Genomic DNA, 25,115 nt, shown 5'->3' on the forward strand with positions numbered 1-25,115 from the left:
TCCTCTGCGTGTGCCTTAACCTCTTTTGCCCAGTACTTTCTCTGTTGATCATGACATCAATGCTAAACTGACCAATCAGACTAAAGACAAACTGACCAGTCAGAGTGCTCGGAGGGCACAGAGACACAGACCTAGACACACATACGCACAGGTAGTAGTGTTTTATTATATAGTAGGTACTTTGTGTTCAATTTTTATTTTTATCATCTAAAAATATTACTTAAGTCTAAGTCTTAATTGGAAACTGAATTACTTTACCATGCTGTTCTGACCAATCAATGTGATTAATGTAATTCCTTTTCAGTGTTTCTTTGTAAAGTATCACCTTGTTAAACAGGTTCAGAATAGTGCTGTTGAGTCTTGGACCACATAAAAAGCTGTGACAAGATTATCTATCAGAGTACTTATATACACTGCCTTCAAGGCAAGCTCTATGCATAATTTTAAGAAGGGTCTGACTGCCTGTGATATCATTTAGGGGCTTGTGGCTGGATGTGTGAAGTGTAAAGTCTTGGGACCGGGTTCCCAGGTCTAAAGCATTGCCCTACAGAATAAATGTATGTGTACATATAAGCAGATATGGATTCTGAGCATAAATTAATAAATCTAGTTGAATGTTGGTAATCAGACCTAATATCATAAATTAGTGAGTGTACGAGTTTACTTTTTACATTTGTACCTTAGTGGTTTATTTCCGCCTGACACTCAGTGCCACTGGGATGGTCCCCCATGAACCAAAATTATATTTAACCAAGAATATTTTTGTAATGACCCCATATCCGTCACATACTTTCCAACAGTTTGACGTTGGATAAATAAGGGTGACTGAGAGAGACACAGTCAAGATGGTTCAAAACTAGAAAATTCTTTGATAGAAACCAGGTAATACCAAAAAAATCAAAAGTTGAAGTAAATGAAAAGAATCACACTAGAAATTACATAAAAGTATTATTTCCATATGTATGATTAAATCTGAAATAAAAAACAAAAAAAATCAAACAGACAAAAATACAGAGACTCTCACCCTTTTCACTTCTTTCTCACTTGTCCAGGCTTCTTGAAGTGTCAAGTTAAAAACAAAATCACAAAAAAAAGCCTTGCTCTTTTCAAAGTTGTACAAGAGACCTAAGGACTTCTAAAAGGAAAATATTTACCAAACTAAATCAATGTTCCAGTTCACCAGATTATCCCCACTACAGTATGCTGTAGGGCAGTGTTACTTACACATTTTTTTCTTGCAACCCCAGGTCATGGTGACTGTCAGATCGGGCAACCAGTGCACCTTGGAAAACCGCCATCGGCAGTCATAGTGTAACAATGTCAATTGGTTAAATTGGATAATCAAAGAGTAATGTTCACATCCTCCAATTCTTGATCAGGCAGCTCAGGAGTACCACAGTGCACCCTTCACTAAGATGGACTCAATGCTGGCAATGAAGATGATCTCTGAAGTCCATGTTTCCCTTTTTATACGCCTCAGAATCCCTACCTGTAAAGCAGATCGACACCTCACCCAGTCCCTTCCAATTACCTAGCGTGCCTTCATTTAGTCTGCTCTATGTGGCGTAACCCATAGGGAAGCCTTCAGATCCAAGGCCCACGCTCATGTACATGTGCACAGCCACGTACACTCCATCTTTGAATACTTTCTGGTAAGTAATCTCTTCATGTGGACCCATTAACCCGCTCTGAAACCACTTTGCTACATTTATTCACTCCTTCACACCCTTTCCCATTCTGGCTTAGTTGACCCATCTGCCCTGCCGCTTTTCCCTCCAGAAAAGTCTTATTAGCAGCATCTAATAATAGGTAAGTGCTCCACACAATTATTTAAATCAAAATGAAAATCTATAAGTAGGTAAATTCACAAAGTAAGAGCATCATCATAGTGCAACTCACCACAGTTATGTTATCTTTAGCTGTGTTTGACTTTCCTTTTTTATACTTTCTCTTTAGAATATAAAGGGCAAATCTGTAAGCAGCTGCACAGTAACGCAGTGGTAGTGCTGCTGTCTAGAAGGGGGAGAAAGGGTTCTTGTCATATATGGAGTTTTCATGTCCATTGAAAGACATGCAGGTTAGGTGTATTGGCAATGCTATACTGGCCCTGTGTGTGTGTTTGCCTGTGATTGGCTGGTGCCCTGTCTAGAGTATTCCTACTCTATATATACTGTATGAGTGTGTGTATATTTTTATTGTATTGCTCAGTTAGTATATTCCATACTATATTGTAATTATGTTTACAGTAATCCCTCGCTATATCGCGCTTCGCCTTTCGCGGCTTCACTCCATCGCGGATTTTATATGTAAGCATATTTAAATATATATCACGGATTTTTTGCTGGTTCGCGGATTTCTGCGGACAATGGGTCTTTTAATTTCTGGTACATGCTTCCTCAGTTGGTTTGCCCAGTTGATTTCATACAAGGGACGCTATTGGCAGATGGCTGAGAAGCTACCCAACGTACATTTCTCTCTCTCTCTCTTGCGCTGACTTTCTCTGATCCTGACGTAGGGGGATTGAGCAGGGGGGCTGTTCGCACACCTAGACGATAGGGACGCTCGTCAAAAAATGCTGAAAGATTATCTTCACTTTGCTCCCTTCTGTGCTGCTGCTTCCTTTAAGCGACATGCTGCATGGTGCTTCGCATACTTAAAAGCACGAAGGGCACGTATTGATTTTTGGTTGTTTGTTTTTATCTCTCTCTCTCTCTCTCTCTCTGCTCCTGAAGGAGGGGGTGTGAGCTGCCGCCTTCAACAGCTTTGTGCCGCGGTGCTTCGCATACTTAAAAGCCAAACAGCCCTATTGATTTGTTTGCTTTTCTCTATCTCTCTGACATGATCTGCTCCTGATGCGCACTCCTTTGAAGAGGAAGATATGTTTGCATTCTTTTAATTGTGAGACTGAACTGTCATCTCTGTCTTGTCATGGAGCACAGTTTAAACTTTTGAAAAAGAGACAAATGTTTGTTTGCAGTGTTTGAATAATGTTCCTGTCTCTCTACAACCTCCTGTGTTTCTGCGCAAATCTGTTACCCAAGCATGACAATATAAAAATAACCATATAAACATATGGTTTCTACTTTGCGGATTTTCTCATTTCGCGGGTGGCTCTGGAACGCAACCCCCGCGATGGAGGAGGGATTACTGTACTCTGTAAAGTTCCTTGTGAGGAATGCTATAGAAGATGCAGATTGACTAATTTATTAATGACAATCAAGACTCTGCTCTCTGCCCATTGCTACAACTAGATCTTGTTTTACCATTGGAAGCTCCATTTTCAGGCAAACACTTGCAAAGCTTTACAACTCTCAAAATTGAAAATCTGTCTCTTCTAAGAGAAGGGTGAACTAATTTCCATAGAATCACCATTTTAAATCAAGACAAGATAGAAATTGTGAGAGATGGCTGGCAGCTCAATCCGGCCGGGACATCCCAGAATGGGAAGAATGGAAAAGGGCAGCTTTTCCAGGACACTGCACTCCCACAGGACGCTAGGTGGCAGCTCCCCTGGACAGTAACTGCACCCCAGATTCCCTCAGGGCATCATGGGACATGGAGTCCATTTTCTCAGCCCTTTTGGGTGCTGCCAGGGGGAACTCATAAAGGACCTGGGGACTCCTACTTTTCCTACAACCGGAAGTACTTTGGAGTCACGAGGACGGAAGCCCACAGTACTTCTGGGATGCTTGAGGACTGATGATGTGGCATTTTACCCGAAAGAAGAGAAGGAGCACTTCCAGGTCAAGGAATATATAAAGGACTGTTCGAGACCCAGCAAACTGTGCCGGATTTGGGAGGTTGGGTGATGAAGCTGCTGGGAGGGGAGGATTATCGTGCTATTATTGATTATTTGGTCATTTGTATTGAGGAGTGTGGTGATTGTGGTGCTTTGTGCACTTTATTGAAGAAAATAATTAAAACTTATACTTGGTGCTTTTATACATGTGTCCTGAATGTCTGTCTGTTGGGTTTCACGGGGCAACAGCGACCCTTAGCATCCACACAATATTACCAAAAATATCACTGACAACTGTTGTATGTTAGCTTTGTTTATGTGCCAGTTCTCTCTCTGGGCTTTGGTTCCTCCTTTTATTAATTCTAATATTTTAGAGGCATAGTTTTGCAGTTCATTGCAATTAAATCCTTCTTCACGTGTATTCTGTTTATATTCTTAAGAATTATCCAGTGCAGAGCAAATGGACCCACCTGTGCTTGCTGCCCCATTGGCTTTCGAAAGAAAACACTGGCAATATCATATCTTATCTGTATTGCTTGCATATGAGTCCTGTTAATCTTTGTCTCAAGAAAATGCCTCCAGATAGACAATGTTTTAGTGAAAACTTCAAGTCTTGCCCTCCATTGCTGAGGTTTTTAACTGACATATTGTTGAGCTGCGGCGTTTGCTTTGTTTTGATGTTTTGTCTCTTCATCTGTGTCATTAGCACGATGTCGTTGTTGTGTGACAGCATTTGCTGCACACTGGTCTTTCGAAGTGAGAAGTGAGGTGCATGCAAGCACCAAAAAATTAAAAAGTACCTGCATGCATCATTTAGTGACTGTAGTTGAGCGTGTCCAGAGCAGACTGCTCCATACACACACATGTCTTTGGTTTATATATATCTAATTCTACTCTTTGGCTGCTTTAGTTTTTTGTTTTTTTTGCTTTGGGGTTAATGCAAATTTCTCTTGTATTTTTTTTTTTGCTAGTAGTATTAATAGTGCTACTGTCATGTGCATAGAGTGAAATTCTTATTTGCATCTCTAACCAACATGTAACATTTTGCCACTGTCTAGTGGTAAACAAGAATGTATTACATACATAAATCCATTTTAATACAAACCAAAAATCAGCTAACCTGCTGAACTCCTTTCCCTTGCTTCATTACACTTCTTCATTGATTTTCACCATATCTAAAACATTGCAAAAAAAAATCCTAAGAACTTTATAACGATGAAATAAAATGGAACTGAAGTTAAAAATAATAATTGTTTGAGTTTAGACAGAAGAGTGGGCAATGATAACCAGGATGACAGGTGCATGGAAGAAATGCCAGGGGCTTTAAAGAGTCTCTTTGGTATTGAAGAGTGAAGTTTATGAAAGCCTGTATTAATTGTGGTATGCTGTATAGGAGTGAGATATGGCGAATGAAAGCGGACCATGAAGCAAAGCTGCAAAGAACAGAGAAGAGGAGGATCAGATGTATGTGTGGAGTGTCACAGAGTGAGAAGAAGACAAAGGCCAAGGCAAGAGAAAGACTTGGTGTGGAGTTGATTGGTGTTGTGCTGAGCAGAAACAGACCAAGCTAGTTTGCACTTGTGACATGAATGGCTGGGTGAAGTGGTGCACCAAGATTGAGGAGATAAGAGCAAAAGGAATTCCAAAGAAGATGTGGTTGGAGGTGGTGCCAGATTATGTGAAAATGTATCTAAGCTCAAAGAATGCCCAGGATGTGGAAAGTGGAGAAAAAAATTGAACATTGTGCCATAAGCAAAGTAAAATATATGGAATACCTAAGTGAGATTTTCTGATGGATTCAATTTTCTCTGTGTTCTAAGCAGCCAACTGAACACTGCAGATCCTGATGGAGAATGCCTTTTTTTGTTACTCATTTTATATTCTAAGCACCTTATCTGGAACTTTTTTCAAATCATATAATAAACTTCTTTGTGCAGAAAGAAAGAAAAGCAACTTTTACTGGAAGAGAAAACATTTTATGTACTGTTTCAAAAATAAACACAGAAAGCACGATAAAGAAATAGGTTTCAAAATGTAAACATCATCTTAAACATGTATGAGCGCACTGCTGGAACATTAGCAACCTCATGATTTTGTGTCATTTTCTCCTTCCCAAGTCATCAGAATGTCTTCTGGTTGTTTGAGTACCCCTGTAGATGGGTTATTTGTGTAGATTTGGGCATGACTTATACAGTAGTTCTTCTTTTAGTGCTTTGAGAAATGGGTGAAACTGGTAAAATTATGCTTAGAGCTTTTGAAGCCACCCCTTTCTTTGTTCCTCTTACTTTGGTCACAATGAAGACAGTAGAACAGTCATAACACTGCATGTAAATGTATATGGACTTTTTAGTTTTTGATGGTTTATCTAATACATCTTAGTCAGACCCACGGTACTGTAAATGTCAAAGGGTGTTGCAATACATGCCATATGCCCAGTGCAATGAGTATTACTTACAGTTCAATAATAAATTAATTTGAACAAGTCTGAAATGTTGACTCTGTCAGCTGCTTATTGGTGGAGGCTCAAAATACATGCAAGGAGCAAATCTTAGCTGTAATAATGACTAATGTACCACTGCACAAATTTCCACTATTTTGGCAAGTTATTGACATTTTGTTAAATGGAAGTCATCACATGTAGGCACTAATTTTAATTCAGCATTTCTGGAGAATGACTCACTCATACTTTCAGATGCAGAAAGGTCAATTTTTGTTCTGTGCTTGCTCATAGGAAAAACCTAATTTTCCATCCAGGGACATTTTTCTCTGTAATTTTAATATAAACAATATTATCTGTGATCGCTAATAGCTGAAACAAAGAGGCATTAACTGATTCTGACTTTCTGTATGTATGTTAAAAATAGACCATAAAGCAGCCTGTTTTTTTAAAAAATGACTTTTCCTAAATACTGTTACACTAATTATACATGATGCATGTTCTAATGCTGTGAAATATTTCACTTTATTATGTTAACTCTGACCTTAGTATGATATTTTTCAAAGTAGGTAAGGAATAATTATACATAATTATTTTATCATGTGCTATAGCTCCAACAATATCTTTTAATTAAAAAAGCTATCAGAATGCATAATTACCATTGAATTGCTATTTTTATGTATTGTACTTACACTTTTTTTTCTGAGACTCCATTTTCCTTATAGGTCATTTTTGAGTTATAATTTGAGCTAAATATTCAGCATTTTAATAAATTAATTTATTATCCAACAATGCATTAATCCATTCACTCAATTTCACTCCATCACACTCATTGTGTTCCTTTTAATGTTCTTTTTCGTAAAGGACACAAAGAGCAGAATGACCCAGTGCATTATATTTATGTTTGCCTTTAATGTTTCAGCTTCCAAAATGACTGTTTTTGTTAGCTGTAAGTTTTTAGAGTAATTAAGTATACTGTAATGACTCTGAATACTTTAAAATCAAAGTCAATATAGATGATTTCTCTGGGCAATGTACTTTGACATTTTGGCTTCTGGTTTGTCAGATGGTTTGGTGATTCTTAATAGATATATAGTTTTTGTCAAGCTGAACGATAAACATTGGCCTAAGACAAAGGCTGAGTAAAAAGCTTGACTTTCATTGGTTGTTTGATGTTGATATATATTGTAAGCATAAGAAACATTTTGAAAATCAAAAATTTGAATATGTCAGGAATATACATTATTCTTATAATTATATTATCCACAGTACCTGTCAAAGACAAGTAATAGAATAATTAAAAGACGTGCTATTTCTTGCCCTACATAAACTTTTAGCACCTTCCCTCTGTATTCGCGTGTGTCTGAACCTCTCTTCACTGAAGCTGCCTCTCTTGAGTGCATTCCCATAAAGAGCTTCTTAGACATGGTCATTATTTTCAAGACACTTTTCTCCCTTCCTGTCCGGTTTTATACTTTCCGCCTTTGACAGTAACTCTCTCATTGTGTGGCTTTACTCCTCCTCATACCTCTCCCTCACTCTCACATTTGCTTTCTGATCTAGTCACCAAAGCCAAACTAACCAATCACTCCAAAGCCACACTGACCAATCAGACTGCTCTGAGGTACTGGACACACAGATTTTAGTATTTCATTATATAGTAGTTTACATACTAATAATATGGGTTGTTTTACATAATGAAAACTATAGGAAACAGAAAAGCTTATGCCATATTTTGGAACAAGAAGGAAGTTCTTTTCCTACAGAGTATAATATCAAAAATTGCAGGAACAAAAATAGTGTCTTTATTAAGTTCAAATAAATACACACGAGACACAGAACAAAACAGTCTCAGAGTGCATGGTAAATGAAAACTGGGTGAATAACTGTTCCATTTCTGTTACCTTTCCTTGACACATATTGTACATTAAAACTTATTTTATAAAACACATTTGAAATGTATGAATAAATTGATGGCGAAGCAATATTACTGCCCTATGAATTCGAAAACAAAGATATTTCCACTAAACTGAACATCTTACAGTTTTTGATAATTATACCGTGCCTCATGGAGATGGAACAGTTATGAAGGCACGACTACTGTGAAACATACTACAGTAATCCCTCCTCCATCGCGGGGGTTGCGTTCCAGAGACACCCGCGAAATAAGAAAATCCGCAAAGTAGAAACCATATGTTTATATGGTTATTTTTATATATTTTAAGCCCTTATAAACTCTCCCACACTATTATAAACATTTCACGCACAATTATACAGCATAAACCCTTTGTATTCTTTGCTCATTCATGATGTGGTGTGCCTCTAGGACACTTTCCATGTTTGGTTGTTAAGACACTGTTGCAACAATCTGCTGAATACACCAGTTGTTTTGCCCTGAAAAACAAAATACAAAAATCTGGGAAAATAATATGGTGTGACATGGGCTGGCCCATTTAGTAAATGAAACAAAAATAATATAATAAAAAAACTTCATCTGTTAATGAACAAAATATCTTTTTCTTTCTTTTTAGATAGATAGACAGATAGACAGATAGATAGATAGATAGATAGATAGATAGATAGATAGATAGATAGATAGATAGATAGATAGATAGATAGATAGATAGATACTTTATTAATCCCAAGGGGAAATTCACATACTCCAGCAGCAGCATACTGATACAAAAAACAATATTAAATTAAAGAGTAATAAAAATGCAGGTAAAAACAGACAATAACTTTGAATAATGTTAACGTTTACCCCCCCCCCCCCCCCCCATGTGGAATTGAAGAGTCGCATAGTTTGGGGGAGGAACGATCTTCTCAGTCTGTCAGTGGAGCAGGACAGTGACAGCAGTCTGTCGCTGAAGCTGCTCCTCTGTCTGGAGATGACACTGTTCAGTGGATGCAGTGGATTTTTCATAATTGATAGGAGCCTGCTAAGCGCCCGTCGCTCTGCCACAGATGTCAAGCTGTCCAGCTCCATGCCAACAATAGAGCCTGTCTTCCTCACCAGTTTGTCCAGGCATGAGGCGTCCTTCTTCTTAATGCTGCCTCCCCAGCACACCACCGCGTAGAAGAGGGCGCTCGCCACAACCGTCTGATAGAACATCTGCAGCATCTTATTGCAGATGTTGAAGGACGCCAGCCTTCACTCGTTTTGCATTTGGCTGCGGTCATTGTCACTACTGGTAGCATGAGGTAATACCTGGACCCTACAGAGCTTGCACAAGTAGTTCAACTTCTCCAGGATGGCACATCAATATGTGCCATTGCCAGAAGGTTTACTGTGTTTCCCAGCATAGTCTCAAGGGTATGGAGGAGATTCCAAGAGACAGGCAGTTACTCTAGGAGAGTTGGACAGGGCCATAGAAGGTCCTTAACCCATCAGCAGGACTGGTATCTGCTCCATTGGGCAAGGAGGAATAGGATGCCAGTGCCCTATAAAATGACGTCCAGCAGGCAAATGGTGTGAATGTCTCTGACCAAACAATCAGAAACAAACTTCATGAGGGTGGCCTGAGGGCCTGAACTCCTCTAGTGGGCCCATGTGGTGAGAGTGTGCAGGCAGTTTCTGGAGGATGAAGGAATTGATACCGTTGACTGCCCCCATGCTTGCCTGACCTAAATCCAATAGAACACTTCTGGGACGTTATGTTTCGGTCCATCCGATGCCGCCAGGTTGCACCTCAGACTGTTCAGGAGCTCAGTGATGCCCTGGTCCAGATCTGGGAGGAGATCCCCCAGGACACCATCCGTCGTCTCATTAGGAGCATGCCCCGACATTGTTAGGCATGCATACAAGCACGTGGGGGCCATACAAACTATTGAGTACGATTTGGAGTTGCTGTAATGAAATTTTGGCAAAATGGGCTAGCCTGATACATTATATTTTCACTTTGATTTTTGGGGTGTCTCTGAATTCAGCCCTCTGTAGGTTGATAATTTTCATTTTCATCAAACGATGTGGCATCCTTTCATTCCTAACACATTACCCAGTCCATATCAGTATAGATATACAGCATGATTTTTTTTCCCATTGAGGTCTGATGTGTTTTCAAAGTGTTCCTTTAATTATTTTGAGCAGTTTATATATATATATGTCTGTATGCATTAAAGAGTAAAATCTATTATTTCTTAAAATGCCTGACTTACTTAGAATAAAGAGCAGACCTCTGTTAATGTGTAGAATGTGTCAATGTGTACATGCTTTTTCTTTCTTATTACTTATTTTATTAGGGGACACTGGTTCAGAATAGACTTTTGATGAAATTATTAATTCTATGTTTTTAGTAAAAATCATTTTAAACTACAGTATTACTATAGTATAACAGTGTATTGATCAGCTAGTTACAATCTTAGATGTCCTTTTTATTTTATAACTGAAACTCCATTTTAATATAGAATACATATTCAAATTGCATTATGCTCTTTCTATAGTAATATTCGTATACATGGATAAATATCATCTGGCTATACACTAGTAAAAACCATGATATGATATATAGCATTTTTGAAATTCTGGAACATCAGCAGTGAAGAACCTGCACCTGTCTATAATCCAAGCACATGCCAAGCCTAAAAAATCATACTTGAATTCTAACTGCAAAATAATTTCAGTACTCTGTATTTCTTCAATAGTGCTTATTATGAAAAAAAAGAAAAATATACTTTATGAACAGGAAGCACATATTTTGGCTTGCCTATTTAAATTCATATGGAGTACTTATTTTATATGGTAAATAAAAGAAAGTCATCCTTGAGTGTAATATCCTCTCATCAGGGGTGTATTTTGATCTGCTGCCATGTGACAGAAGTGGCATCTGTTGCTATGCAAGAATCTGCACACTTTTTTTATGTCCTTTGAAAAACAGAATGTGCACCTCTGTTAATCATAACATTTAGGCATATTGTATTTTACTGCATCTTATATTTCAAATACAGTTCATTTTAAGCAAGGTCAAGGAGAGACAGTTCAAAAGACCATGATATAATGTGCCAGTAGCAGCCCAGAAGGAACCCTAGTCTGTTCAATGCACATATACAGTACAGTATGTACAGTAACTCATGAAACTAAATTTATTTATGAAAAGTAGAAATGCCAATCCTTGCATAAGAGCATTGGAAAATATAACATTTGTGTTAGCCACGAAAAAAGCTATAAATAAAAAAAGATGTTGTATGTTTTAAGAGGTTTATTAATCAAAACAAAGAACATAGTTCACTTATTATATGTTCCATGTATGTGGGAGAATTGGGTCAATCTCAATATTTAGTTGAAATGTCCATACCAGATGCATTTGAGTAAATATGTTGCAACAGTCCACTCATAAAGGCATATCTACAGTGGCTCTGAAGGGCAAAACATTAAAACAAACAAAATTAAAAATAAAAAGTACAATTGTGAAATGAACGAAAAATGACAGCATGAAATTAGCTGTAAAAAGTGAGAGCATGAAATATACAGAAAGTGAGAGCATGAAATTAACAAGAGTGTGATATCACCAGTAGCCTATGATAGCAATAACAGCAAAGTCATAATCTTACCAAAGCAGCGCCATAACCATATACATGTAATTTGGGTCCCTGAAATAATCCAACTAGTCCAGTATACAGTAAACAGAACATTTTATGTAATTGAAATGTAATAGTCATCATTCATAATTCATGCTGGTTATGATTATTTCATTATTTTGCTTATTTTTGGACATTTATGCATGTGTTTTATTTTACCCTCCATAGTATTTTTCATGAGGAATCTAATTTTGGTGTTTATTTGGCTCTCAGTGTTAATTTTAATGAGGTTAATACTTTTTAATGTCTTGTTATTTTGTGTTTATGCAACACCGTTTAGATGTCACGTGATTTGTCCTTTCACATTGGTGACACATTGGCTATTGCATATAAATTCAGTACCATTGAACGTCAGAGTTATCCCTTGGTGGATAATGAAAACAAAAACCTTTCTTGCGGTTCCCAGTAGTTTAGTTTATATAACAGGTAGAGATATTTGTTGCAGTATTTTGCTTTTCGGCTCTTCAATTAACTTGCAACTTGTTTTACTATTGTCTTCCCAGTTTTTACCTATTGAAGCTAATTTTTCTAAGCAAAAATATTCATGGGAATATGTGTTTCTACTACTCTAGAACATTTCTGCATGGTTATCTCACATTATAATGTTTTTAGAACATAGTTATTATTTATTGTATTTGATATTTGAGCGCCGTCATATTAATATTCCCATTACCGGGGCACTGCCTCTTGTTGACATGGAATGTCACTGTATCTTAACATCAAGTATCCTTGATTTGGAAATATACATGATCATCCATCCATCCATTTTCCAACCTGCTGAATCCGAACACAGGGTCACGGGGGTCTGCTGGAGCCAATCCCAGCCAACACAGGGCACAAGGCAGGAAACAAACCCCGGGCAGGGTGCCAGCCCACCGCAGGGCGCACACACACACACACCAACCACACACTAGGGACAATTTAGGATCTCCAATGCACCTAACCTGCAGTGCCTGGAGGAAACCCACGCAGGCATGGGGAGAACATGCAAACTCCATGCAGGGAGAATCCAGGAAGCGAACCAGGGTCTCCTAACTGCGAGGCAGCAGCACTATCACTGCGCCACCGTGCCACTCTACATGATCAATTGTAGTGCAAATTTCTCATCTGAATTTCTGATTTCTGATCTTGCTGTTTTCCCTTACACTTTGATCACTAGTTAGCTGTTAGGCTGTGATGCAAAACTTTCATTTTTTGGGTTTCAACTTGTTTCTGGTTTTGACTATGTTTCATCTCCTGCTCCTCTTTAAGTTTTTGGGAAGAATACATGATTTTGCTGTGGGGTTTTTACACTCATCGCCCAGTCGCCTTAAAACTCACAATAGCTTTTGTGTACCTGAATGTTCACAGTGCTTCCAGTGTCCACATCAGCATATGCGGGAAACACAGTATCACCATACTTCATGGTAAGGTGACAGGTTTTCAAATAAGAAACCAACAATAGAAAACTTTGTCATCTATCAATTCATAGGTGGTAGTGAACAATGGAGGATGATGTTTTTCAAACTGCATTTTAGTTGAAGGATTATTATTGTTATTATTGTTCGTTTTCTACTTTATGAAAACTAAAACACTAAAAATAACACTTTTCAAATAAAGAACTTAAAATCTTTTTATTATTTTAAATACCACTCAATATTTTCTGTAAACATTGTTTTCCTTCCTGTTCTAGAGCAACCTGCATGTAAGTGGATTAAAAGTAATAAAAAAGTTGATCCTGTAGAATTATTCTGATTAAGTGCCAAATACTATTTAGTTAAAATACTTGAGGAATACCTGAAGAAAAAAATCGACATTAAATTGAAGAGTGAAGCACTTCATTCCAAAAAGAGTCATGGGAATCCAGAACAAACTACCTTGTCGGTGAATCACAGATCTTAAAAACCTTCAGAAGGCGTCCCCATGAGATATTCAGCCATTTTAGCTCTTAGCTAACCAAATTATCTTTATGGACTTAATGGTCACCTCTCATTACGTTCTTATATTTGTAAGTAACTGAGGGATAAGCATGGGCTCTTAAGTTCTATTTCCACTTTGCTATGAGTCTGATCTAAAAAAATGTTTTATGTTTATTGCAAGGCTTAATTTAATTGGGAATTGAAGGCTTTTAAACTCAATTGGAAAGCTAGTTGTTATGACAAGCACCCAGGGAATTAAAACAGTTTATCCAGTGGCTTTTTCAGCCATCGCAATTACCTCAATAACAAAAGTAGGAATATTTAATGATTAATTTTTTCTATTATAAAGTAATCAGGGATTTATTTTGGGGATATATAATACATGTTTCATTGTTAAATTTAACAATATATTTGGAAGCAATCCTGAAATTTTAAATTTTTAGTTCAAAAATTCTGTAGGATTATTTCACTACAGTAACACTGAAGATTTGGTCTTTTGTAATGCTGGATACTTTTCTTAGTTCAGTTATAAAATCACCTTTAAAAAACATCAGCTGATCATGTACACTCACTTTTTCTTACCTAGTATTCCCACAGCTTGGGAAGGAAGTTTTTACAGTTTGGGCCTGTGCTATGCAATGGAATTAAGTTTCTCTGTATATTTCCTGTTGTAACTGGTTGATTAAAGCTGATAATAAATTAAAAATACAGTATATAGTGTCTTCTTTAGCACTCTTTTCTTTCTTGTGCTCCTCCTTCATTTCTCACTAGAGGAGAAACCTTGCTTCAAGGTCTTGGGTGAAGCTATGGAAATCTGTTTCCCCTGTCTGATCTTTGTAAGAACTACACACTACATACTTCTATAGCTAAGACAGCATGTATGCGAAGAAAAATATTTTAAATTAACTGATTTCTTATCTTTTATCAAAAATTATATAACAATTTTATCAATACTTGTACTATAATTTGTAAATTACATTTAACAATTATAGCTTTATAATTTTTTCCTATTATAATAAAGATAATTTAATACCATTACTAATAAAGATTTATTATTAAGATATGTTCAGTTTTTCCTTTAATTGTCTTTTCAGCCTGCAGTTAACTTTTGTGTAAACTATTTCATTTCAGTCAGTTTTTGTAATGGATCTCTGCACTGACTTTAACAAGCTGTTGTCAAAAAGACTTGAGGAGGTAACCCTCTCTGGCTTTGTCGGTCTGTATGGAGTGCACAGTTTTGCTTGGAGGGTGATGATGAGTTTGGGTTTCTAGGTGTTACTGCAATGAAAAGGTGAAAAGCATTATTGTTACCACACAGCCTTTGTATTTCATTTGAATAACTGACAAGTATTCCGTTTTCAGAAAAAAAAAACCAAAGAGCAAACAACATTATTTTCTTTCAAGGTAAACACTTAGCATGCTTTCACAACTCTCATTCGTCTTACATTCAATATAAGACCCTTAAAACTACAGTATCTGTATGATATAATTAAAAGGCATCTGATCATTTTCTTTTGATTTAGAGCATCATCTAAAATAGCAGGTATACACTTTAAATGAAAGTCAACATAATTATCAAATAAACATTGATAATATATATACAGTAGAAGCTGAGGATTTGAAATGGAACAAAAATGTCCAGGATTGACATATCATTCCAGTTGCTTTTAAGATAGTTACTTGGAGTGAGTTTTTTTAGTCCTTGTTTATTTCAGTTTTAACAAACATTTTTTGTAACTTCTCATAAATTACTAAATATTTCAATTTATTTCCCTGTAAACTTACAGAGATGGGTGTTTTAAAGTGTTTTATGTTTGTTTATGAAAACAAATTGTCTCATGTTGGTGTATGTGTGAGTGGGTTCTGTGATGAACTGCCTGTGTTTTCGAAGTAATTTCTAACTTGAGCTCAACAAAGCATTGATAGGGTCAACTCTGTTCTTCCCTCAACTGGATTAGATGCATTGAGATTGCCCAACTCCAAATGTGTCTTTGTATGAGTGTGAAATAGCTTAAGTAGAAAAGAGACCGGATTTTCATTATCATAGACTCTGTGGCATGTGTGGGAGAGTTAGGATAGCTGATTACAGATTTCAAGTGTCTTTGTCTCTTCTGTTTACTGAACATTCAGTAACTTAATTGGCATAGGACATTATATAATTCAAAAAGATCTTCATACATCACAAATTTGATAAATTAAATAAATCTTCGGCTCCGTAAGATTACTATTATTAACTACAGAACAAGACAATGTCAGCCTCTATCAAACATAATAGAGAATAAGACCTATAGAGTTACTAACTTCTATTTAACTTAATCTAAATCAAACTTTCTCAAAGGAATATGCAATTTGCTACAACTCTTCTCACACACATATGCTGCAGTCATCATTCAACATTATGAACTTCCCCTTGGGATTAATGCAGTTTATCTAATCTAATCTATGAGAAGGGAGTAAAGCACTATATAAATGTAAAGCATTATTATTATTATTATTATTATTATTATTAAAAACTAGTGGGCTCCATCCTCGGGTTTGGTTTAAAAGAGATTGTTATTTTCATGGGATATGTTACATATGCATTATTTTCACTTTTACTTTAAAACTTTTGTAAAAACAATATTTGTCCTTTATTTCCGGCCCCGGGCGTGGTTAAATCTCTTTCTCGCGGGACATATAATGCTGCTCGCATTGTGAAGGGGTGGGCTGAACGCACGCTAAGGAGATGTGGTCAGATCATCTGCTGGCTTGCTGCTGTTGCTGGCGAACTGCGTGTTCTGCTTGTCGTTTATCGTTGTTTTAAGAGCTGGGAGCACATGAAGTGTGTCTGCCAAAAGCATTCCAACAACTGCTAGGTTAGATGTCCGTGAACTTGCTTTATTTTAAAATACTGCTTATGGTTTATAAAGCCTTAAATAATCTCGCTCCATCTTACAGTATATATCGGAATGTCTGACATCTTATATTCCAAATTGTAACCTTAGATCTTCAAATGAGTGTCTTCTTAGAATTCCAAGAGCTAAATTTAAAAGAAGTGGTGAGGTGGCCTTCTACTGTTATGCACCTAAAATCTGGAATAGCCTGCCAATAGGAATTTGCCAGGCTGATATGGTGGAGAACTTTAAAAAACTGCTAAAAATGCATTACTTTAACATGGCTTTCTCATAACTTCATTTTAATTTAATCCTGATGCTCTGCATATTCAATTAATTATCATTACTATTGATGGTGGCTCCAAAATCCATACTAACCCTTACTTTCTCTTCTGTTCTTTTTCCGGTTTTCTGTGGTGGCCACCTGCACCACCTCCACATAATCAAAGCACCATGATGTCCCCACATTGATGGATTAAAGGCCAGAAGTCCATGTGACCATCATCATCAAGTCCTTCCATGAAAACCCTGAATACAATGAGGACAGATCATTTATGTTAGGTAGAATGCCTAGAGTGGGCTGGGTGGTCTCATGGCCTGGAACCCCTGCAGATTTTATTTTTTTTCTCCAGTCGTTTTTTGTTTTTTCTGTCTTCCCTGGCCATCGGACCTTACTTTTATTCTATGTTAATTGGCGTTCTCTTATTTTAATTCTTACTTTGTCTTTTTTCTCTTTCTTCATCATGTAAAGCACTTTGAGCTACATTATTTGTATGAAAATGTGCTATATAAATAAATGTTGCTGTTGTTGGTTTAAATTGTTTGTAAGTAGGACATGATGTGCCAAAGTCACCGTCTCATGGGTTTTGCATCCTAAGGTTGTAATGTCTAGTCTCGCGTGACGTCTAAGTGTCTCTCCGAGATGATCACGTCTTGATCGCTTCGCTCAACCCCCCTGGAGGCGCACTACATTCCTGCCACTTCACGTCTCTCCCGCTCGTGTTGTGAAGGGGGAGAGATGAAAGCTCACTAAGGAAATGCGGACAGATCAGCTGCTGGCTTTGTGCTGCGGCTGCTGATGTGCGTGTTCTGCTTGTTGCGCTGCGTGTTGATCATTTAAAAGACTGTACAGCAGCTGTCCTTTTGTCTCACTGCCTTGTCTCGCGTGGCGTTAAAATGTCTCTTGCAGGGCATCAAATTGTCTTCCGAGAAGATCACGTCTTGTCTCCCTCCCAAGATTCTTTTTTATAATAGAGAGACGGGTTGAAGACACTGATGCATTAAAGGCTGTGTTTTATGATTTGTTTTGTCAGTATGTGCTTTGAATGTGAAAAAAGTTTAACTTAAATTCATTTGAGATGTGGAAACAATAGCAGGACAAATCAATTCACTTCTTTACGGGTTCTTTTGATTGATATTGTTCTGCTACTCATGCAACAATAATAACATGCCTAACTAACTTCATAATAACTGCTTTCACCCTGGACTGTAATTATTTAATTAAGGGTTCTGAGTTAGAGATGTGGTTGTATTTGTTGTTTTGTGTATATAGTGGGGTGAACATTGCAGTGAAAGTTTATGTATAGTTGTAAAATAGCTCATTTATTGTTTTTGTGAACAATTATTTATTAATAGATTTGTTGTCAGTTTAAAAATTACTTTTAAGCCTGAAAAGTGTTTGCAATATATTAAACTGGAGTCTGTAAAATCATCCAACTCCAGAGTGGACATACAATGTTACAATGAAAATGGTAATATTTTGTTTCCAGAGCCCTTGCAAGTCCTATATGAGTCCAGGGTAAGGAAGTGTGCAACAGAGATCATTGCTGATCGATTCACTCTGGGGACAACCTATTCCAAAGATCTTTGTGTGGTAAAAACTAAAACAACGCATCACTTAAACAGTTTTTTTCTGCATGCAGTTATACTGACTGAACTTAGGTTTGAGTTTTACTTAAAATCTATTGTGACGTGTGAGTCACTGTCTTGCACCCTAAAACACGAAGTCTCAGTACCAGCTTTATTCCACTTTAAACAGGAACAGCACGGTTATTTATTATAGCGGGATCTACCACTCTCCTATACCCAGACAAAGCAATCAGGCAGGGTCATGACCAGGTTAGTGGCCAAGTAATCCTGTTCCCTGCATTTATAATGTTATTTGCATCACCCATCGATGGCAGGCACTCATAGCACGACCGTGATCTTTTTGGATTTGTTTTCGCTGTGAGCTCCTACAGCGCTGGGAGTCTGCAGTTGCCCCAGCAACCGATAGGCTGTCTTCCATTGTCACAACAATCGCACTTCTGGACAGTGTTCGGCGTGTCGTCCCATTAGGGGGAGCCGCAAAAGAGTTTAGACCTACATAAATCTACGTATACATTACTTGCACAATTTAGACTTATTTTATTAAATTTTATCTTATATATTTTGTGTTGTATTTATATTTTGGCAGCAATGCTACCAAGACAATTTCCCAGCACATGTTAGTGTACCTAGCCAATAAAGTGAATTCTGATTTTGAGTATATCTTAAGTATTACTTATACAGTCGTTTGTAGTTACTTGCAGTATTTATGCTACAAACATGGTTAGATAAGCTTATTTAGTTTTCTTTCTTTCTTTTTCTCAAACCAAGAGCTAACTGTCTGAAGAGATCTGGTCTAATCTATTCACAATACAGATCACAAAAAAATAATGCCTTTAAAAAACAAGTGACCATACCTACTGATCTGAATTTGAATACACTTAAAAAATAAAGGTGCCGGAGAGGTTTTTCAGAGTGATGCCATAAGGGGAACCACATGTTAAAGATTTCAGTTTTTTTTCCACATATTAGGAAGTTTTTCAAAGCACAAAGAACCCTTTGCAGAATGAAATGGTGCTTAATCAAGCAATGGTTCTACCTAAAACCACACAACTCAGGAAAGAACCATAAAATGCTATTAAAAAACCAGTATTTGTAAGAGTGTACCTAAGCAGGGCATTCATGTAGAAGGGTATTACCTTAGAATTAACTGAATATTAATTATACATCAACTTCATCACCATAATCTGCTTTGTCTTTCTTGGGTTCAAACATTAGCTGACAAATTAACAGAAGTACATATTAGACTACCATTCTAATGGCATCATGTTGGTGACAGAAAAGTCAGTCTTATTGAGTAACTTTCTTTAAACAGCAGTTTTATTACACACATGGAATGCATTACATAACCGAGAAGTTACAATGTCATTGACTAAGCAGTCTGAAAGATATTAATCAAAATGTAATATCAAAAAATTGTTTAGAGGTAAAATAATATATTTATTTACCTAAACATAAGTGAGATACAGATGGTAGAAATCAGACCAAAATATTGTTTTAGAGAAAAAAAGGAGAAGGAGTAAAGGGAAGTCAGATGAAGAAAATTTGATAGGCTGTATTCAGATTTCCTTTTTGACTCATAATTGTGTCCTTCCCAAGAGCAAACATTTCTTAAGGAAACAATTCACAAAGTTCTATGCCATGTAAACTTATGTTATGAGTGGCCTTTCTCAGAGGTCAATACCAAACATTCTGTAGCTGAAATAAGTGTTGATCAGGAAGTGCTGTGTCAAGATGATGTGTAGCTCTTTTTATGATGCCTGACAGGTCATGAAACATCTCCTTAGATTAGCAAATGATGACATCCTAACATTTGAGGGCCTCATGTAGAGCAAAATTGCCACTATTCAGCAATATCAGGAATCAATGTTTGGATCAAAATATTAATTGTAAACAGTGGTAAGAGTCATGTGGTTGACTAGACAGAACATATTATGATGTCTGTTTTATTAAACACACAATCAAAGCCTGAAATACTAAGTAACGTTTTAAAATGATATTTTATATTATGCTGTGAAATAGTATATTAAGACACTTTGAATTTATATGGTTTTATAATATTATTGTTAATATGTGCTTGTTAATGATTTTTGCTGCATTTTGTGATTTTTCCTTTTGATCATCTCTCCTTTATGTGATATGTTTACTGCTTCTCTCTTCTCCTCTGAAATGTCAATGGAAAATATCATTATTTGCTCACTTAAAAGTAATGGTTATGCCACAGATCTTATGGTGTTTGATTTCAAAACCTAAAATATAATGTTTCTTTTACTGCACCAACATTTTAGTCAAAGTGTTTGCTAACTATAGTAATGATATCAGTAGATAATTTTCCATGCACAAATATGTACTTAGCTGTACCTTTACACAGTACTACATTAAATTGCTTAGTGATTAACCTACTTTAAGACAAAATGTGGGGAATCATTTTGGAGGTCACTCTTTAATATTCATAATGATATTGCAGCCTAGTAAAGCAAAGGATTGTATTAGACCCAAAGACCTCTGACTTGGACTGACAGCTGAGCAGACAACTGGGAGTGATGACTGGGCAAGAGCAGCAACCCAGTAGACTGTGTCAAAATATAAGGCAGTAGTCAACAAAACGTTTTGGGGATGGTCACCCGTATATGTGAAAAATGGTAAGAAAAAAAGAAACATGCCTTTACAGATCGGAATTCAAAACAGAACCAAACTAACAGGATGGGTCTGGTCTATAAATATGACCAAAAACAGGAAGAGGTCAGATCAGGAAATCTGTAACAGGAAGTGATGTTGTCTGTATGTGGGTTCTGGATGCCGGAAGTGATGTTATCAGTAGGTGTACCGGTGGTGACATCATTCGGGGACTTGGTCTTCGGATGTTCTGCAGAGTAATAGGAGGAGAAGGGATCAGATGACAGTGCCAATCCCTAGTCTGACTGGGAAACAACACTATTTGAGCCCATAAACCATCTCCCATGTGCATGTGTGTGACAACAGTTAAATGGACATAAGAGCCTAATGGTCAACTGAGTAAGCAGGCAAATTCGAGCTACGAGTAGTAAGTGAGCTAGCTAGGGAGAAAGCTTTGAACACTTATTGCTGTTGCATCTTGCAGCTATAGTGTCCAGGCAGCAGCAGTGCAACCTTACAGACATAGTGTCTGGAATTTAAAAGCTTCTGTTTCTACATCCTTCTCTGGAAATTGCCACCTTATTGATTCCTAGAAGGGGATGTAGTTGATGAAGAAGAGATGTAGCCCATAGGTGATGATTAACGTGGCAACCCAAGGACTCAGTGGTGGAGGGATGCCTTAAGGCACAGAAGAGGGATTTCCATGTTAGCACTGGAAACTCCAGAAGCAGCAGAGGGGAACTGACAGGTCAAAAGGATTGCAGTCTTGGTAGTCAGGAAAGCAAAAGCCTGGGTGTGGGATGAGTTTGAAGAGACCATGGAAAGTGACTATCAATCAACAGCACAGAATGGGAAGGCAGGGCTTCACCCAGTCTGTTCTCAGCAAGGGTGGAGAGATGTTGACCCAGTTTGAAGATGTAGTTTGGCAGTTGATGGAACACCCTCATGCCCCCTGATCAGGATGAAGAGCCAAAAGCAGATGAGGGATCAATGCCCATTTCTCTCAGGGAGCCCACTGAGGTAGTTAAGGAACTCCACAGTGGCGAGACTCCAGGGGTGGATGATGTCTGCCCAGATATACTTATGTTGGGTTGTCCTGGCTGACACACATTTTTAATGTTGCATGGTCATTGGGAGCCATGCCAGTGAAGTGACAGACTGAGGTGGAAGCCCCCATTTTTGAAAAGGGGTACCAGAGGTTGTGCTCTAACTATCTGGAGATCACACTCATCAGCCTCCCTGGGAAAGCTTATGCCAAGGTACTATAAAGGAGACTTGGCAAAGTCATAGAACCTCAGATCCAGAAGGAGCAGTGTGGATTCCATCCAGGCCATGGAAGAGAGGACTGGGACATTAATCTCATAAGGATCCTGGAGAGGTCATAGGAGCATCAGTCTATCAGTGTTTTGTGGACTTAGAGAAGGTCTATGACCATGTTCCTCAAGGGTTTCTGTGGAGTGTGCTGGGAGAGTACAGGGTTCCAGGGCCCCTAATAAGGGCTATTCAGTCCCGGTGTAATCACAGTGAGAGCTGCGTCCACATACTGCAAGCTCCCTGATCTGCAATTAAATTAATCAGTCTTTTACATAGAGCACCAGCACTAATGTATATTCACTTTAGGCACTGCCTCAAATGATCATCGAAAGTTAATATTTCATGTATTAAAAAAAGAAAAATGATCATTTAATTACAGTTCTGGTGTAATTATTTCAGTGTACCAAAAATGTAACTAAAGTAATAAACTTGACCAGTTTCACAGTACATATATGAGTTTAATTTCAGTTCAACAAGTTTGCTGGCTCGAGATTATATAGAACTCCAATGTATTATTCATTTTTTGATTTTCACAAATATATGTTAAGGTTAGGGTATAGCAAAAAAGAGGAATAGAAACTGAAAAAGTTGCACATACTAGAGACCTTTATCTCCATTCCTTAAAACTGTAAAAAATGTAAAAACTGTTTTTGTCTTGGTTACATTTTTATGGTCAGTTATATTAAGGTTATGTATTTTACGTTATTATTTTAACATTATATTGTTTTGCAATTTTCTAATTTCAACCCCTCTAAACACATACTCAGTTTTTGTGCCAAACTAAGGACATTAGCTAGTCAATCCTCAAGATCCTGACTTGCCAGTTCATCCTTTCCATTCTCAGCTAGTCCACTTCTAAGTAAAGTAAATCCTCCTACCCTGAATCTGCTGCCAAGGTGTTTAGAATAATTATAAAGTCATTTATGGGAGTACTTTCCTGCTTAACTTGTTAAGGCGTATTCTTTTAAGATAAGGCAAATGAAATTTTTGCCAAAGTTATAGATGCATATGTGATAGATAGGTAGTGGCGACCAGTAAGTAAAGAAATTATGAATGCAATTTTGAACAATTGAGGGTAAGCACTTGCTGATGCATAAATTCTCCAAATTTGATTAAGTCTCCTGAAAAATGCTTTGAGTGTAGAAGGTGTGGTTTAGGTGCAGACTAAAAGAATATGCTTGTTTCAGTCTTTCAATCTTCTTTGTTAGTTGTGGTGATTTTACTTCAGAGACCCATAACATTGTATAGGGTGTGCCAGAAGGATGTATCTGGGTCCGCTGCTTTTTTTAATCCACATGCTTCCTTTAGGCTAGATTATCTTAAAGCACAAGGTGAGTTACCATATCTATACAGATGACACACAGCTTTATTTATCAATAGTGCCTGATGACCCTGATGTTCTTGGCTGTCTGATCCAATGTCTTAGCAGTATTTCCAACAGGATGGGTAGAAGCATACTCAAACTTAATAAGAAAAAAATAGAAATCTTAGTGATTGGCAATTATGGAATAAAATTTCGGGGTACTCATTGACTCAGAACTAAACTTTAAATCGCATATTAACCAGATTACTAGAACAGCATTTTTTCACTTAAGGAATATAGCAAACGTTAGACTGTTATAACTTTACAAGACGCTGAAAAATTAGTGCGTGCTTTTGTTTATATTTGATTAGATTATTGTAACGCACTCCTAACAGGACCACCTAAGAAAGACATCAATCAGTTACAATTAGTGCAGAATGCAGCAGCCAGAGTCTTAACTAGAAAAAGAAAATCCGAGCACATCTCACCAGTTTTAGTTTTGTTACGTTGGTTATCCATGTCATTCAGAATTAACTTTAAAATACTACTATTGGTTTATAAAGCCTTAAATAATCTTGTTTTGTCCTATATTTTGGAGTGCCTGTCCCCCTACACTCCAATTCAGAACCTTAAATCTTCTAATGATGGTCTGCTTATAATTCCAGGAGCCACTGAATATCCATTTAATTTACAGGTTTCTTATGATCCTAATCGTTCTGTAGTGAACATGGGTGTGAGATAAATATCAACCAGGAAATTAACTGTGCACAAGTGAGACAGGAAAATGTGGTTAGTAACCAGGCAAGGGTCAAAACCAAGATTCAAACGATTGTTCATCAAAGCAGAAGGTTGCACATAATTCATAGTTAAAACTAACAGCAGATTTCTAAGAATTTGTTAAAAGCAAAGGTGTATACTAAATGTATCCAATAATTAGGGTGTGTAGCCAAGTGCGTCTCGTTCTTTTGTAGTCATGGCCAAGTGACATCAAGAGCGGTGCTTACTGTTGACATACACACCTGCATTTACCTGTGCCTGTGGTTTAGGAGGTGTTATTTGAATGGGATTTATCTGAAACAGTCCAGTGGTTGAAACCTTGCTGGTACAGGAGGATGGATACTGGGGTAATGAAGCATGACGAGGTGTTAAAATATCTTCACCACAGAAATCTGTCCCTCCAGCTATTCTTTCTGTAACTATACATCCAAGGTTTTTCAGGAATCTTTATTTCTCTGGGGAGAGAGGCAATTTTTACATCTGTCCCCCACTAGTCCTCATATTGTCCCTCTTTCCGCTGCTCTCCTTTTGGCCAAATTTGAGAGGTCTTGCATTTCTTTCTCATTTCAGCACCTGACCTTTGTTGTAAAGTGCAGGCATTTATCTTTTCACTGTCTCTTACCATTTTTGCTTCCTTTCAATATTAGAAAGACTGCTGCATGCCTTATTCAACAACAACAGTTTGTTGTTGCAATCTAATCTAATAAAGAATCATGCC

The sequence above is a fragment of the Erpetoichthys calabaricus genome, chromosome 2 (assembly GCF_900747795.2).
Source record: "Erpetoichthys calabaricus chromosome 2, fErpCal1.3, whole genome shotgun sequence".
Lineage (NCBI taxonomy): Eukaryota > Metazoa > Chordata > Cladistia > Polypteriformes > Polypteridae > Erpetoichthys > Erpetoichthys calabaricus.